This window comes from Trachemys scripta, chromosome 15, assembly GCF_013100865.1.
Source record: "Trachemys scripta elegans isolate TJP31775 chromosome 15, CAS_Tse_1.0, whole genome shotgun sequence".
Taxonomy (NCBI): Eukaryota; Metazoa; Chordata; order Testudines; family Emydidae; genus Trachemys; species Trachemys scripta.
This window is the reverse complement of record NC_048312.1, coordinates 25,620,132-25,637,210: the sequence shown is the minus strand read 5'-3', so window position 1 is coordinate 25,637,210 and position 17,079 is coordinate 25,620,132. Positions and strand designations below refer to the sequence as shown.

Below are 17,079 nucleotides of genomic sequence, written 5' to 3'. Positions count from 1 at the left end.
GTTCCTCTAATAGCCTTGCTATTATATGATCATATGATCGTGGACATAGAGTCATAAAGTTTAAAGCCTGAAGGGACCTCTAGACCTTCTAGTCTGACCTGGTCTATCACAGGCTACTAAACACCATCCAGCCACCAATGTGTGAGGCCCCTGCAATGACAGGTAATTGATTACATGAGATATGCCCAGATGATCCTGTCAAGTGACCCACATCCCATGCTGCAGAGGAAAGTTGAAAACAGCCTCTGGGATGCTGCTTTAAAAACTTATATGGCTGACTATTTCCAAAAATGTGGGTTCACCATATAGATTTCAAAGTACCTCAAATCCCTCCTCTTCTAGGAATGAGCATTGCTTCCCTACTAGAAGGAGTAGCTGTAGCACTTAGAAGCCCCAGTCAAGGAATTTAGGGTGATGGTGCTCGGTGCTGTACATATGCTACACAACTTGCCATCTTTACTATAGCTGGGAGAAATTCACAACTTTTGTTCTTCAGAATTTCCTATGTTAATGGTGGTCAATTTCACATGATATCTCAGGGACATCCGCTTCCCAAACTTTTGGTTTATTTAAAATTTCTGTGTAATGACCTTCTTTGCACTGAATATGCAATTGTTCAGTGCATGAGCAGTCTTCATACAACAACAGGCCTATTTTCATTCAGCAAGTAGCCCATTTCTGCTCCTACCTCTATTTAGAAGAAGATGGAGATTTTAATTCAAGAACCGTTGCTGATCTTCCAGTATCCACAAAGCCACCATGCCATATGCCTTTCCAATAGCAAACTATTAATTAAAATCAAAGCACTCATTAAGATTTTCATTCTTTTAAACCAGGGGTTCTCAAGCTTTTCTACTATACAAAATGCTCTACTTCGCGCTGATTAGACCTCAACTGGAGTATTGTATCCAGTTCTGGGGGCCACATTTCAGGAAAGATGTGGACAAATTGGAGAGATTCCAGAGAAGAGCAACAAAAATGATTAAAGGTCTAGAAAACATGACCTATGAGGGAAGATTGAAAAAATTGGTCTGGAAAAGAGAAGACTGAGAGGGGACATGATAACAGTTTTCAAGTACGTAAAAGGTTGTTACAAGGAGGAAAAAGAAAAATTGTTTTCTTAACCTCTGAGGATAGGACAAGAAGCAATGGGCTTAAATTGCAGCAATAGAGGTTTAGGTTGGACATTAGGAAAAACTTCCTAACTGTCAGGGTGGTTAAGCACTGGAATAAATTGCCTAGGGAGGTTGTGGAATCTCCATCATTGGGGATTTTTAAGATCAGGTTAGACAAACACCTGGCAGGACTAATTATCTAGACCATTCCTGACATGAGTGGAGGGGACTGGACTAGATGACCTCTCGAGATCCCTTCCAGTTCTATGATTCTATGAATCTATGAACACAGAGATTGTATCATGGACCATCTCCCTTGCCCAATCTTTGTGCATGCCCCACCTTCCCTTCCATTCCCCGTCAACCAGTTTCACCTCCCTTCCTATTCCCCATTGCCCCATTACCTCCTCTCCTATTCATGGTTGTATGGACACCATGCCCTCTTCCATTCATGGTTGTGTGGATTACCTCCTTTCCCATTTGTGAGCATATATCACCCCTGTGGCAACTACGGGAATTACTTACATGGAAAACTAATATTAGAAAAGGGTTAATTTTTAATGAGTATTTTAATGTGATGTAGCAGCTGGAAACAAGGAGGAGGAGGAGGAGACAACATCATGTGCCTGGCCACCTCTCTGGAAAACAACAGTGAGTGTCCCTGAACCACCGTTTGAGAATCGGTGCCGTAGAGCAAGCAGAGAATGCAAGGGTTAGTCACAGAATTTCTAACCGTTTCACTGAGAGGAGCTGAGATGTCTGATGGCTAAATTTTGATGCAAAAATTACAAAGTGGGCATGACATCTAGGTATCAGACTTTTAAAGAATGACCATGTGAGTGCCCGAAAATATTTTCAACCATGCTCATTTTTACAGCATATTATCTATTTTGAATGTTCAATGAGTACTAGTTGGATGTTTTAAATACATTCTCGTTGACCCCTTTTGTGTCTGCTTTGTTCTGCAAATGTCCCAGGATCTGACCCAACGTCCAATGAAGCCACACTTTGACTCCAAGAGATGTCAAAGTGGGCCACATGTGAACAAGTTTACTGGAAAGAATGTTTGCTTCAAATTTTTGACAAATATCTACAGAAATCAAATAACAGCTGTTTGTTAATGTAACAATTTACATGTTCAACCACTTGGGAACCAATAGGGATCTGTTGTAGCTCTCAATATGCAATGTTGCAGAGTCAATGACATCATCTTGCTCCCTGAGATAAGGTATGGACTAATAAAGCTCCCAGAAGGACTAGAAGCCCATGACCATAAAATGACAATTCTCAGATTATGTGCTTTGGACCACGATGATTCACAAAGAATTTGCTGATGGTCTGAAGAGCTAGTCACCTAGCTAGCTTTCTTCCTTGATTGGACTTGCTAAATTACATGATATAGGGAGCTAAGAATGCATTAAATACTTTCCTAATATGTTTCCATGTAAGTCCGAGCTGTAGTTGATAGAGGAATGTAGGCTCTTCATCATGAACTGCAGGGGCATGGTGCCTGAGATCATCATGAATGGATGAGAAGGTGCCCTTCAAATAATCTCTCTGTGGAATCAATGGCCCAGAGTTTGAAAACCTTGCATAGTACCCAACTCTTCCACACTTTTCTAACTTTTCATTAGGAGATCTCCAAGTACATTAAAAAGGAGGTAAGTATCATGGTCTCCATTTTACAAATAGAGGCACAGAGATGTGAAGTGACTAGCCCACCCTCACTGATTGGCAGAGGCAGGAATAGACCCCAGCTCTCAGGCCAGAATTCTAGCTAGTAGGCCACAAATTGGCATGATCTAAGACCCCCCCCCCAGTCATGGATCAGTAAGTAAGAACTGTGGAGCTCTTAATGTAATATCCTTGGACCAGATTCTGCCCACCCTTACTCATGTTGGCTAGTATCTTATTCTGTGAGTAGCCCCATTGATTTCAATGGCAGCTAGTCAGGGAATAATGTACCTACCACTCATTCGGAGTCACAGTCAGAATCTGGCCTTTCATTCCTAATTATAATCATGGGAGTTGCATAGATATTGACTTTGGGCCGTCCAAAAGGAAGGGAAATTAGAATAAATGAATTAGAGAGTGCCATGATGTGCCTTGTTTCGGCTCGATTTTCAGAGGGTCGTATGCACAGTTAGTACGATGATGATTGTAGTTGCCAGGAGTTCACATGGTCGATAAGGGCACCAGTATGTGTTGAAATCTGACCATGTTTGCTTGACAGATGGTCAGAGGTTCGGGGATTGCAATCGTGGCTACAGTCAAACCCTCGTCTCTGGATCTCCTGAAATGCGCTACGAGCCTGCTGGAAAGGCACCTGGAGTCTTTTCCTGGACTTTGCGGGGCTCTCACTCAGGCTCCAAGGATGGTTTTCCCTCTTTAGGAGCCCAAACCTGACTGATTTTCAACAAGACTCAGTCACGTTAGAAAATCCCACCGCAAATGCCCATCCTGCCGTTGGTTCTTGTGCGTTGGGCGTCCCACCCGCGATGACTGCCCGAGGCTACGGAATAAGTGGCATTGCCTTTGTGCTATGCTTGGCAGTAGCAAAGCCCATAACACTTCTGGTCGCAGTGTCTAATCAAAGGGCAGATTTGGGATGGCGAGGGGAGTCCGGAGTGTGTGGGGGAGGGGATAGGGGTAGTTCTGTATGAACATCAGGCTGCACGGATTGCTATACAATCACAAAGTGACACGTCCAAACGTGTGTAACCTGACAATTGGGAAGACGATAGGCGATTGCAAACATGCTTGTTAACGATGAGAGATTTGGCATGGCCGCTCCTATTTAGCGGGAAAGTCAATCGACATGGGGCCGTTTAGAATATTAAAATCTTTTATTTCGAGCACACCCGAAAGAAGACAGGATCCCCCAGCTCCCTGGCGGGAGTGGGGCGGAACAGAGAAACATCCAGGACAGAGGTTCCGTCTGGGATCTTTCAGCATTTCTTGTGATCTCTGTTTTCCTTTGTGCCAATACCGGCAGCCAGTGGGGCTTGTCTGGATCAAGAGAGCAAGATGAAAGATACAGGGCGGGAAGGTGTTTTCTGAAACGCGCCGTGCTCTGCTTCCATGCACATTTCCTTCGCAAAGGTGATTTGTTTTTGTCCGATTAATTTCCCATTCCCTGAAAATATACTGAGAACTCCCCTTCCTATCTCTATGCCCCTTAACATTGCTGGGAAAGTTTGCCCCATTCCAACCCTCAACGACACACACACACACACACACACTCTCTCTCTCTCTCTCTTGTGGCTTAAACATCGCGGTGCGTTCCATAACTTGCTGATGCGGTAGAAAATTCCTTCGCCATCAGTAACTCTTATTTTTCACCAGAGGACTATAACAGCGTTTGTGATTAATATTGGAGAAAGCCAAACTATAAAATGAGAATTAGCCAACAGGAATCAGTGCCCCAGAGTCTATTACTGTGCCAGCTTCGGGGGGACACAACAACGTCCTTTCATTTGCTCCCAGTCAAACCCTCCGGGACGGGTGGCACTGAGGAAGTGTGTGTAGATACTATGCACTCTGACAAGGGATTTTTAGTTCACAGATGGTATCTTTAATGCTGGGAAGAAGAGCAAAGGAGCCCGCCTCTCCATTGATTTCTTTGGAGCCCTAATGCCCCATGGTAAAGGGCTTGGCTGGTTTATGATCATTATCTAGAATAGGAAAGAAGTCCGTTTGAAGCTGCCTTTTCCAATTCCTTATTAGCCTCCAGTGCCTTAACTTTCTTCCCTAGGCAGGTAGAGTGACTCCAGCTATGGCACTGGGTATCCTTATTAAAGGGCAATCTGTGTTCTCCTCTTGACAGACTCCCACTTGAAGATTTAGCTTCCTCGCTCCCTGCGGGGATACCCCTCTAATGATTCCACTGCCTTTGTGCTCTGCTGTTTGTCAGGAGGGCTGACTTAAAAACACCCTGCATCTGCTTAGGCTAGAGAGCTGGGTTGCCTACGATTTAATAAACCTATAATTTGCACATTTCTAGTATGCCCTGTAATCTCACCGCTCTGGGACCCGGGCTAAAGACAAATCGCAGAGCCCGAGAGTTGGCATAAGGCACCGCCAGAGAATCAGAGTAAATCATGGCCTGAAAGCTGCAGCAGTAAAATAACCGAATGGAGAGCAGCCAACAAGGATTGAAAAATAAACATCGCTCCGCATTCCCTGCAGTTTGCAGCCCGGCTTTATTTATCGTCCCGTTTTGAGAAGCTGTTGGGTGAACTTGGGCCATTCGAATAGCAGATCTAGGGGGACGCTCGAAAGAAACTGACCTGGCTTACGGAGGCCTTTTTATAATGCAACTGGTAGTGCTAACCGAGTTTTACGTATAGATGTTTAATTAAGTCTCCACGTTTTAAAGTGCCAAAGCTGCTCAAGGAAATTGACACAGGCCTCCCACCTTACTGGGACCATGTGTGCGCTTATTCTCAAAGTACAAAAAACAACACCCCCCTCCCATCCAAAAAAACCGACAACCAACCACCCCCAAACCGCACAAAAACTAACTAATTAACCAACTAACCGCAACCCAACCATCCATTAGGGGCTTTATTTCTGCACTAAGATCAAAGGCACACGCACAAACAAACACACACACGCATTATATATGGACAGACACTCACAAATGACTGAATTTGTGATCAAATGACCACGCACGTGTGATATCCATATGTATGGCCCGTTTGAAGAGTACAGGCAATACCTCAATAAAGCCAGATCACCTGATTACAGACAATAATGTGTGTGTGTGTTTGAAGGCATATGTGCGTCAGGATGTATGCTATGGTTCGGACTCGGTAAACTGAAAATTAATATGATAAAACTTGAATAGCCAAACTGAAAGCTACAAGAGAAATGATGGGGGTGTTTTTAGTTTGTCTGAAACAGGCATTGTAGCGGGGAGGGGAGAGAAGCTTTTATTTGGGAGAGAAGAGAGCTCGAACTCATAACCCTACACGGCGCCTGGAAGAGTCAGTCTGACTTGAGCGCAGTACAGATGTTGATAAGATCGCCCCACTAGAACTATCCTATGTCTGGCCCCGCATGCCCTGAACGTCAAATCCTATTATGGCTACTTAGGGCACCATAGGCCCAATTCAGTTTTCCGGAACAGCGGTGTAAATCCATAGTATGTCCTATTTGCACCGATATAATAGAGCAAGATCTGGCCCAGCGCTCAGTTTTACGCAATACAATAATGGCTGGGGGAGGGGCTATTTGAACAGGTGGTTGCAACTTTTACAACATTTTGCTTAAGTAAAAGCACATCCAACATGCGCCGGCGGACGTTGTAAATGAAGCATGGGATATAGTTCGTTATTATTTGTGTTGCCCATGGTGCCAGGCGCTGTACAATCCCGTGGGAAGATACCGTCCATCCCTGCTCCCAAAGGGCTTCCTGAAGAGGCGATGTGACGGTGAAAAGAGCGTGGGAACGTGCACGTGTCCAGTCGAGCGGAAGTGGTTGTGTGGGAGGCACGTGCTGTGAATGCTCGTGAGTCCTCACAGATGTGTGTCTACGTGTGACTCTGTGTGTGTGGCACGAAAGCATAGGTGTGCGAGCGTGGAAGGGGGTCGGATCTGCGGGTGTACGCGCTTTCTATCCTAATCCAGCATGCGAAACTCTCGCTGCACGTTTTGACAAACGGTGGGTGGTGTGTGTGTGTGTGTGTGGGGGAGTTAATACACTCAAGGATACATTGTGCGTCTACATGGGGCACCAGAGTCTAACCAGAGCGGGACAGACCCCTGCAGGCTCCCCAGTATCTCCTCTGAACTTCCTCACGCCGATGTTTGGGATTCTCTGCACAGACTTCTGCTTCTTTGCAAGGTTTCGCGCTCCTGCCCTCGTTAGCGGCAGCGCGAAGCTTTTAAAGAAGCGTGCCCGCGGAGTTTGGAGTAAGGCCGCTATGAGACGCAGCTCTTTCGGCAACACGAGATCGCTGAGAGCTGCACCGGTCCATGAGTCAATAGGTCGAAGAGCCTTTTGCTTGGGAAAACGTTTTCCGGCTCGGGTGCAGTGGAGGTGCCCGTTGGAGCTGCACCTTTGGTTTGCAATAAATGAAATAGCTGCGCTCGGAGATTTTATACGCCAGGGGGGAGTGGTGGTGGTGGTGGTGGTGAAATACTCTTCGGACGCAAGAAATAGAAGAAAGAAATCCCTCAAATGTCAGCAACTAGAAGCCAGCTCTGGCAGCGTGTTTACGATGTAAGATCCTGATAAAACTTATAGTAAAGTTATCTCTCCCTCTCTCCGCCCCAAATATACCTTCCAGACGGGCTTGGAGGTAGCTGGGCTCTGTTAGAATTGGATGCTTAGAAGACAAACCGAGGAGGGGGTGTATATATATATATATATATATACACTCGCCTGGGGAATTGTAAAGACAGATTCTCTTCATTCTGCCAGCTCACAGCAGAGGAGAGAGAAGCGCGCAAACAGGGTGGAACTGACCAAACTGGAGCGCACAACTAAGCGCACCCAGGTAGATCCGTGCGCTAGAAAGGCAGGATAGGGCCCCTGGTTGCGCTCACTCCAGGAAGAGGCTAAAGTTGTTGATTATTTGAGGGCCTCCGTTTTGCCACCCTTCTCGTTAGTAGGGACTAATCCCTACCCGGAAGAGGGAATCAATGGGGTCGATTGGGGTGAGGAAGGTATTAAAATCTGTGGGGATCTTATTCTCCCTGTTCGGGAGGGGGAGTGATATGCTTTGGACACGGGTCTACTTCTGCTCTAAAAGCTGGTTGGAGCGATCTCTCAAAGGAAAATCACCTGGCGTAGATCTGGGCCCGATCCTTCAAACACAACCCGGATCCTCTTAACACTATTACAACCCCGCTCATCTCTCAGGGCCACTTACACACCCTGCTTCCAGGACCCTTCAGTCGGGTTTCCTTTACTTTTTCAACTCAATATGCGGTTGTGTTTTTTTTTTCCCTCCCTAGAAAAAACAAACATTTTCTCCCATCACAAGCTTTCGGGCAAGGTCAGATAACAAGGCAGCTGGTGTGCAACGAAGTTGTAAGGAAATCATTGATATGTCGTAGGCTGAGTGAATCTATCCCAAAGAAAATATTACGTAAGTGAGTCTGATCAACGTGCCCGGGCGAAAGGCGCTCTCATAAAGGGCTAATGGAGCAAATGAAACAAATGATCATTGGAAATGTTAAACACAGAGGGGCATTTCATCACACCAACATAAATTCAGCTTGGAAGAGTTTTTTTTTTTTTAATCCTCTTGTTGGTCAATGCCAAGCAGTTTGAAGACCAACCGGGGGGAGATTTTTTTATATTCATGCTGGCAATTGAAAAAGGTTAAAGGGAGGTGTAGGGTGGGGATAAAACTGACAAAGCCAAAGCCCGATCCTGGCACGCCTGGTCCAAAGCCCATTGAAGTCAGTGGAAAGACTCCCGTGGACTTCAATGGGGTTTTGGATCCGGCTGTTCTTACGCACGGGAATAGCCCCCCGGAACTCATGGGGTCACTCGTGCGACTGGCGCCTCTGAAGTCAATGCGGGCTTTGTCTCTGACTTCAATAGGCTCAGGATCGGCCCCTAAGTGGGGAAATCTAGCGTGGCCCATCTTTTTTTTTTTAATCTAACAACACCTTACTCACTTCTTCCCCTCCTCCCTAGTACAGGACCAGTTTATATAAGCTACAAAGTTTGGTACAATATGCTAGATAACACTGTCTGTCCATGCCTTAGCCTACACCTGCCCCTATGGATGCGTGACTCTAATAATTATGATTTAATAAAGTGATACAAATGCCCTTATACGCTGCATTACGGTGCCCCTCACACATTGTTTCTTCTGGGGACAAAACAGGGGCTTTCCGTTCATTTTCGCGCCAAGTATTTTCTAGGAGACTCTAGGGAACTTTTGGATACATTAAAAGAGACAGAAGCTCGGGAAATTCTCCTTAAACTGTTCTCTACTGGAAATTCCAATAAAAAAGTCCTTACGAGTATTAATGGGGGGGGGGAGTATTTGAAAATTCAGATCTATTAGTCGAAGTACTATTAAACTTATTGTGCAGTTAGTTGTTTATAGAGGGCAGTTTTCAAACGAGCCGGTATTTTTGTTTGGCAACTGTTGGCTTGGGCAAAGTTGTCTTGGATAGAATATTTGTTTGCAGAGAAAAAACTACATTTGCGCGTAGGTGAATTTTGGACACACGTATGCAACATATAACCATATGGCATGCTTATATGATGGTAGATAATATGTATACGTATACACACTCACGCACGACCTTCGCATGCACCAGTGGTGTGTGTGTGTGTGTGTGTGTGTGTGTGTGTGTAACTCTGTTTTGGGAATACTTCTTGCACATGTAAGTACAGTTACTCAGATGAATACCTTTTTCCACATGCTTGCAGGATCGGGTCTATCTATATGCCATATGATTACTCTGGTATGTTCTTGAAATAATCTGAATTCTTGCACTTGTGTGAAGGATTTTCTTTTGTTTGAAATTAAAATGTTTATAAAACTAGAGACAGACAGAGAGTGAGAGAGATCCTTGGAAACGGCTTGAACTAATTTACCCCAGAAGAAGGAAATCTTTCAGGCAGTTACCTCTGCCAGCATGTTTAAAATGTATAAGTAATTTTAGATTGTGTCTTCAGTTAATATATTTTACCCCTTCTCCTCTAGATGACAAGGAAGACCAGTCATTGCAAGATGTCTGCAGATACAGCTCTTTAAGAGTTTCCATATTGTATGGTTACGAAAAAATGTGTTTGTGGTCCCTAAATCCCTCCCGACAACTTTCTAAAGTCATCTCGTGTTATGGTTTCCATTGTTTGGGCTGTATAAATCGTCTTTTGAAATTACACTCACTTCTCCCTCACGCCAAACCTGGAATCCTTTAGAAGGATAGAAACATTGAGATTTATCTGACAAGTGTGTGTGTGTGTTGGGGGAGGAGGGAGACTTTATTTCCACGGCTATCAGAGAGAAAGGAAGAAGAGTTCTAAGGAACACTTTACAAATTCGTGTTCGAAGTAACTTTGACGAATGATTTCTTCACTTAGCAAGTCGGGATTACAGATTTCCTTGGTACATTCAGGTCTGGATTTGATCTTAGTGTTTGGGTGTATGCCCGTTAGGTTACTGCAGAAATAAACTTGCGTCCCTTATTTCTGAAGAGGTCTAAAGGAGATACTTACCTGCCTGTTTTGATTATCGAATGAGCAAGCCAGGCCACTGGTCACACACAATATTTAAAAAAAAATAATCATTTTATTCCCTCAATGATTGCAGTGTCTTTCTAATGATAAATTATGTTACTTAATCACAAGAGCAAAAACATCTATCTATCTATCTAATCTTAAGGAAATGAATCCCCTCTGTTTTACAGAAGGAAAACACTTCACTTTTTCTCTTTTCTTTTCTCTTCCTTTCTCTTCTCTTCTCTCTTCCATAATCTAAACCACATACATCATCTGTATCTGTGAGCTCTCTCAATGCACTTGCTCGCCTCGCAGAGAAGTCCTGAATGTGCCTTTCCCCGTTCAGTTCCCTTGTGGGTCTGAGTGTCGGAAGAGTTTTCGCAGGGCTTTCTCTCCAAATTAGGTTGAAGACGATCACTCCTGGTTTCCTTTCTGCTGCTGCAAAATCAGTAGGGTGCCGATTTGTTACAACGGCTTCGTACACACACCAAATAAAAGCTTTGATCCAAACTTCCAAGTAAAGCAAAAAAAAAAAAAAAAAATGTAGGTTTCATTCATTAAACGTAGCATCGAATGTTAAAAATGTTTTTCCAAATTCCCCAGGAATTCTATGGTGTTGCTCACCCTGTGACTGTGAGGAAGATGAAGAGGAGGGTATAGGAGACCGGCAGGGGGGTCAGAAAAATACTAGTCTCTTCTACAGTTGTACAGCGATTAAAAAAAAAAGTGTGGCATGTTTGGGTTTTGAAAACCTAAAGCAAGAACAAACAAAAGAGGGCCCGATCCCGACAATACTGATGCACACGGGTGTCTATAACCAGCGATACCGTGGGCTTGCTCACAGGGACACTCAAAGTGACTCCCGTGTGTTTTCAGGATTGGGCCCTTGAGTGCTCAGCTATTGGGTATCAGATAGCCGAGGTCTCATCGAAAGAGACGGGACTTGCCACTTAGGCGCTTTCGAAAATATTGCCAATGCCTTTAGCGAATTTCAGTGCATTAATATGTCGTTACACTGATTCGTACGCAAAATAAATACACTTGGACATTAACGCAATGTACAACGATGTTCATTTTCTCCCAGTGTAATTACTGTGCTTCTGTGGGTACACACACATATCGGGTGTATATTATCTCTGAGTGTACATACACACACACACATCATTTCTCCATCCATATTCACATGCCCATTCAATACAACAATGCCTTTCCAAAGTGAAGGTTTATATTATTTTTGTCTTAGATTGAGCACCATCTGCGAGCATTGTTTGTATTATTTAAAGTTAATCTCTGAGCATACATACATCTGTTGCATACATTTCATATTAAATGGAACCCATATGTTTATATTTATATATACCTGTGCAAAGCATGGCCCAGTTCTACAAGCCTCACTCAGGCATAGTTTCTCCCAGCTGATTTGATTTGATTGATTGATTGATTGATTGATTGACATAGTGGGAATCGCAGGCCTGGGCCCATGGTTATATGAATAATGGCTTTCATTATTTTCAGAAAATATACTTTTGCATGTTGTCATATGTATTAGACATTCACAGAAGCAAACATAGAACTTCATGGATATAATCCAAACCTCCCTGAAAATATTTGATCACTGTCTGGCTAGTATACTCCAAATGTTATTCCTGCGAGAGACTTCTGCTTTATGTGCAAGTATTGGCCCTGACATGCTGCCTCTCTATAATTTCTATCTAGATGACATTAGCAATGGACCGCTTCCCCAAGACAGCAGAATGCAGCATTGTTCTACCTGCATTTTCCCCACATCCACCAACCTGCCCCTCCATAGTAGGACTCTGGACCAACAAGGGGCTACACACTTCAGCACTCCAACCCCACAGTCCTGCTGCCCTCGAGTTTAGAACAACCGAGGAAGAAGAATGTGTGTGTCAGGAACGTGAAGGTTTGGCTAGGAGAGCAAATGTCTGCCCACGCAAACTGCGCTCCTCGAGCCTGTAAGACAGAGCCTGCTCCTTCTTATCCCAAAGCCTCTGGAATTCCCATTGAGGGCTTTCATTTCCCCCCCGCTTTCGTGGGCCCCCCTTGCCCCACTCATACGGTGGCTTTCAATCTTCAGAAGTATAACAGCCCTGAAAGGCAGTCCTCCCCCCAGTCACCCCATACACCGTCGCAGACAGGCAGGTATGTTTGTAACTTCACTTCATAGAACAGCATCTTTTTTTTTTTTGTACCTGTTTTATTATTATAATTATTACAACACCGGATGACCGATCCCACTTATTGTGTATGAAGTGGGAAATGGATTTTCCTTGGTGAATTCCTTCAGACGCTAAACAATTCACAATATTAGAGTGTGGGGTTTTGGTTTTTTTTTTTTTGGCATCCAGGGGTGAAACAAAAAAAGCGCGCAACTTGTGATCTTCGTCTTTCAAGGAGTAGCCCTAAATTAAAACACCTGTTGCAGATTATCCTGCGTCCCCCCCTTGTAAATGGAATCATTTAAATACAAACAAGCGAGGATAAATGTATTGGTTTTCTCCCCCCTGACCTGGGATCACAGCTTTGGAGCTCGGTAGCGCTTAGTTGAAGACATTAATAATACATTCGGGAAGCAAATATGGGAGCTTTTCTCAGGTCACCTTTTGCCCTGCACACAGATACATATACACACGCGAGCACACAGACAGCTACACCCAGAGAACATACATAAACCCACTCCCGACACACGAATACACAGACACCCACGCAAAACGTATTCAGATGCACACAATCAGGCCTATCGATATAGCTACACATACACACACAAAACATTGGCACACAGCTATCCACACAAACACCACACTGAAAGCGGCGCGCAGAGTGTCCTCGCTAGGGGGGCTACACAAAACACAAGTTTTCATCTCTCCCTACAGCTGGGGTTATTTCACTCTGTCCATCCCCTGCCGAAACCCCCTCGCCCATCGCCAAGCACTCAGGTAACCACCCCCCGGCCTCCGCTTTGGAAAGGATCAAGGACCCAAGCGGGCGAACATTACCTTGTTGCCGGGCAGGGAGTCGGCACCAGGGCAGAGGGCGCATGGATGAGAAGTACGGCACTTCCCCTGACAGCCGTTTCATTTGGCCACTGGCGCCGTTTCCGGTTGTAACTACTAGGGGACCCAATGAGTTTTGCTGATAAGGTATCACAGTGTCTCTCGTCCGCGGGCAGCACCTTAGCTCTGAGCTCCACGGGACCACTGGCCGCAGTTCCAGGACAGCCGGGAGATGTCGAGGTATTTCTGGTAACAATCACATCACACACATGCCTACATTCCGGCTTCCTTTCTCTTTATCCCTACCACCACATTTGAAGTCACACCTTCTACTGGATTTCTTAGGTCCGGGGTGGGGGGGTGGGTTGCTGCTGCTGGTTGTTAATCTGTAGGGCTCCACCAGGCCAATAAAACCAACATAGCCAGAAACTTCTTTTTCAATAGGAACTTTCTTCTTTCCCCCCCACGCCCCGCGAGAATGCCTGTTTGTTTTCGCCTGGGTTTAATAGTAGAGTCTGTAAGCAGCGCTGGGTTTGTGTGGCGGGGGAAACTCGAAAAATGCCCTGCTCTGAAAGTTACTCAAACTGAGATGCCTTTGTTTTTCTTTTGCAGAGACCTGTCCTAGACATTACACACACACACGATAATATATATCGATATATCTATGTGTGAGTGTGTGTTTTATGTGCAGTCATTCATATCTATCTATGAATAACTAGGACAGGTCTCCTCCTAGAACAAGAACAGAGGCCTTAAGTCTTAAACATCAAGAAGTCTGATACACATGTACATCTTTCTAGTGTTTAACACACGCACAGACACCCCACACATCTGGTCTATGCATACACACATCTGTATCTATATACGCCCATCCATACACACACATCTATTTAAGATATTTTAACATTTAAGACTTCTAATAATAATAATTAATGATTAATTAATAATGTATGTGTGCAGTCAGAAGGGGGGGCCCTGATCTTAGCTGGGGCTTCTTGTTGTCACGTAATACCCACACTATCCTGTGGATTGAAAGCCAGCTAAAGGACGGTAAGCCAAGTATTATGTTTGTGGGAGGCATCTTGTGGGGTTTTGCAAGGATCTTTGGTCAGGTCTTATCTAATATTTTCATTAATGATCTAGTGAAAGGAGTATGCAGCTCATTAATAAAACTGGCAGATGCTTCCTAGCTGGGAGGAGTTGTGCACAACTGTGAGGACTGAGAAATAAAAGAAGGGGACCTAGAAAGAGTAGAACTATTGGTAGAAAATAATACATTAGACTGGATTTAGAAAAAAAGTAGGTTAATACAGCTGGCAGAAAATCACCCAAAACACAGATTTTCAACTGGGACCTGATCCAAACCCCAGTGAAGTTGATGATCAGGCCCAGAGAAGGAAAAGGCAGTGGACAGCAACTTAGACTTGCGTTGGTGGTGCAAAATGCCTGCAGAAACACAAACGGGAAACACACCTATGAGCTGTAGGCACAGAGGTACAAATGCATGGAGCAGGAAGATAATGCTCCCACCTTTGCATTCTGTGTCTACACTAGAGACCTTACGGCAGCACAGCTGTACCAATGCTCTCCTGACATAATTATGCCACCCCCAACCAGCGGCGGTAGCTATGCCGGTGGGAGAAGCACATGTAGTGTAGACATGGCCTAGGAGTAGACGGATCTGACTTTAAGTCCCAGCTCCCCACATGCTTCTTGGCCAAGCATCATAGCTTCTCTGTGTCTCACCTGTACAATGGGGAAAATAGCACTTCCTTACTTCAGAGGGGAATTGCTATGGGAGTTTGTAGAAGATAGATAAACAGGCATTATTGAGGAGGAGGATAAAAGGCCTGGGATAAAATGAAGCAAGAGAACATTTAAGATGAATAGCAGGAAACTTTTCCTGACAGTGAGTTCTATTAGAGTGAGGAATAGCCTCCATAGGAAAATGTTGACAAACCCTATTGCTTGGGCATTTAAACATAGATTAGAAGAGGCAGTAGTAAAAGTAGAATAGAGACAAAGATCCTGTATCGGTGGGGAAATTAAGATGATCTAATAGGTGTTCCCACTTCTCATTTTGGGGATAGCCATTTTGGTATTTAAAACAGAAATGGGTACAAAGAAGCCACACATCATTTCTCAGCAGTTAGAAGAATAACAATGGGGTTTAGCTACAAAACAAACTCATACACGTTTAGAGAGATCAGGTGGATGAGGTAATATCTTGTCTCTAATATCCTGGGACCAACAGGACTACAACACATCTACACATTTGGCATTCTAAGTCCCTTCATGAACTACAGGTCATAGAATTTAAACAAACCCAGCCACCACACTTATATTTATCGGATCAGCTCCTGTGAATCAAGATAGGTCCATTGACATCAACAGACCTACACCAATGTACTCCACTGAGGAGCTGGTCCACTGTATTTTAGCACATACATCTGACTACACGTCTGTCTATCTGTCCGAAAGATTGTAGCATTGTAGGTCAATCAAATCGAATACATTTCTTTCCCCCTTTTATAAGTGATAATGAGCCCACCTATTCCAAAAGGCAAAGAGAAAACATGGACCCAATTGACTACTGCATTGCATCCATTTTAAAGACTCTAATTCCATTGAAATTAACTACACCAGCATGAAATTGGACTAAGACAGTTGTGGATCAGGTCCATTATCTTAATCCTGATCATGTCCATTTATTTTGCAATGATGTTTTTAACAGCTCTTCCCTAAGTGGCTGATTATTTTAACATTTCTTTCTTTCCCTTTTAACACCTAAGACTTAATTATTAAATGAAAAACCTATATCTATTTGTGTCATCACCATCAATATTTAGCGAAGCCATGAATATGATTATGGACTGCGAATATGAACAATGCAGGAGGATAAAGGAGGTGTATGTGTGTGTATGAGAGAGAGAGAGAGATCCCCAATTAATAGACATCCATCTCTCATAATGAGCCCTTTAGGAAGAAATGAAAAATGGTCAAAGCCTGGTAAAGTCAATTAAGTCACTTTCAAATAAGAGGTTACCCAGCAAGGCCAAAAGTTAACATGTAAAGGCTTATTGCCAGGGCAGTAAAAATAAAATGGTGCTTGAATATCTGAAGACATTTGGTTGCTATTATAGACAAGTGGAGCTAATAATGTGGGTACATTCGCTGACTAATCGTGGGACTGGGCATCCTATAAGGACGCATAATAAGGAAAGACTGCAAGGTTCTCTAGCTAAATAAGTCCAAAAGGGCCATTATAAAACCACTGACACAAGAAGTGTGGTTGGGACAAAGAGCATTTATAATGAGAGCTTTTCAAACAGACCCATAACTGGAAGCTAGCAGCGTGAACGTGGCTAAAGGACATTTGTTTTTTATAGCGAACACATGGCGAAGCTTTATGAAGCAAAGTCTTCTAATGATGTTTAGAGTAAACATCCTTACCACCATAACAAGCTGTTTGGAAAATTAACTGTGCTTTCCCCTTCTTTAAATCCAGAACCGGGAAAAAATAACTACACCTTACAGGGTTTTTTGAAGGAGTAAAGGCAATAGTTTCAAACATAAGATAGAAAGAAAGAAAAAGTGAATAGGGGAAGTGTGATGGGTGTGTGCATCCCACACCAGTCTTGAGGCCAATTAGGTCACCTGGCCTCACCTGAGAGGGGGAGGACCAGGGTTAACTGAGAATAGAGCCCAGCTGGGGAGGAGCTGGGCCAGCCCTGTAAAACCAGGAAGCTGGCAG

At 44.0% G+C, this 17,079-nt stretch overlaps 1 long non-coding RNA gene across 1 annotated transcript in view; it reads left to right on the top strand.

Annotated features, from left to right (window-relative positions):
* LOC117888049 overlaps positions 1–13,623 on the top strand; it is a 33,410-nt gene extending 19,787 nt beyond the window's left edge. Inside the window, exon 3 of the long non-coding RNA XR_004648251.1 lies at positions 12,028–13,623. This is a non-coding gene — a long non-coding RNA (uncharacterized LOC117888049). The remainder of the gene's footprint in view (positions 1–12,027) is intronic.
* Positions 13,624–17,079: the final 3,456 nt, after the last annotated feature.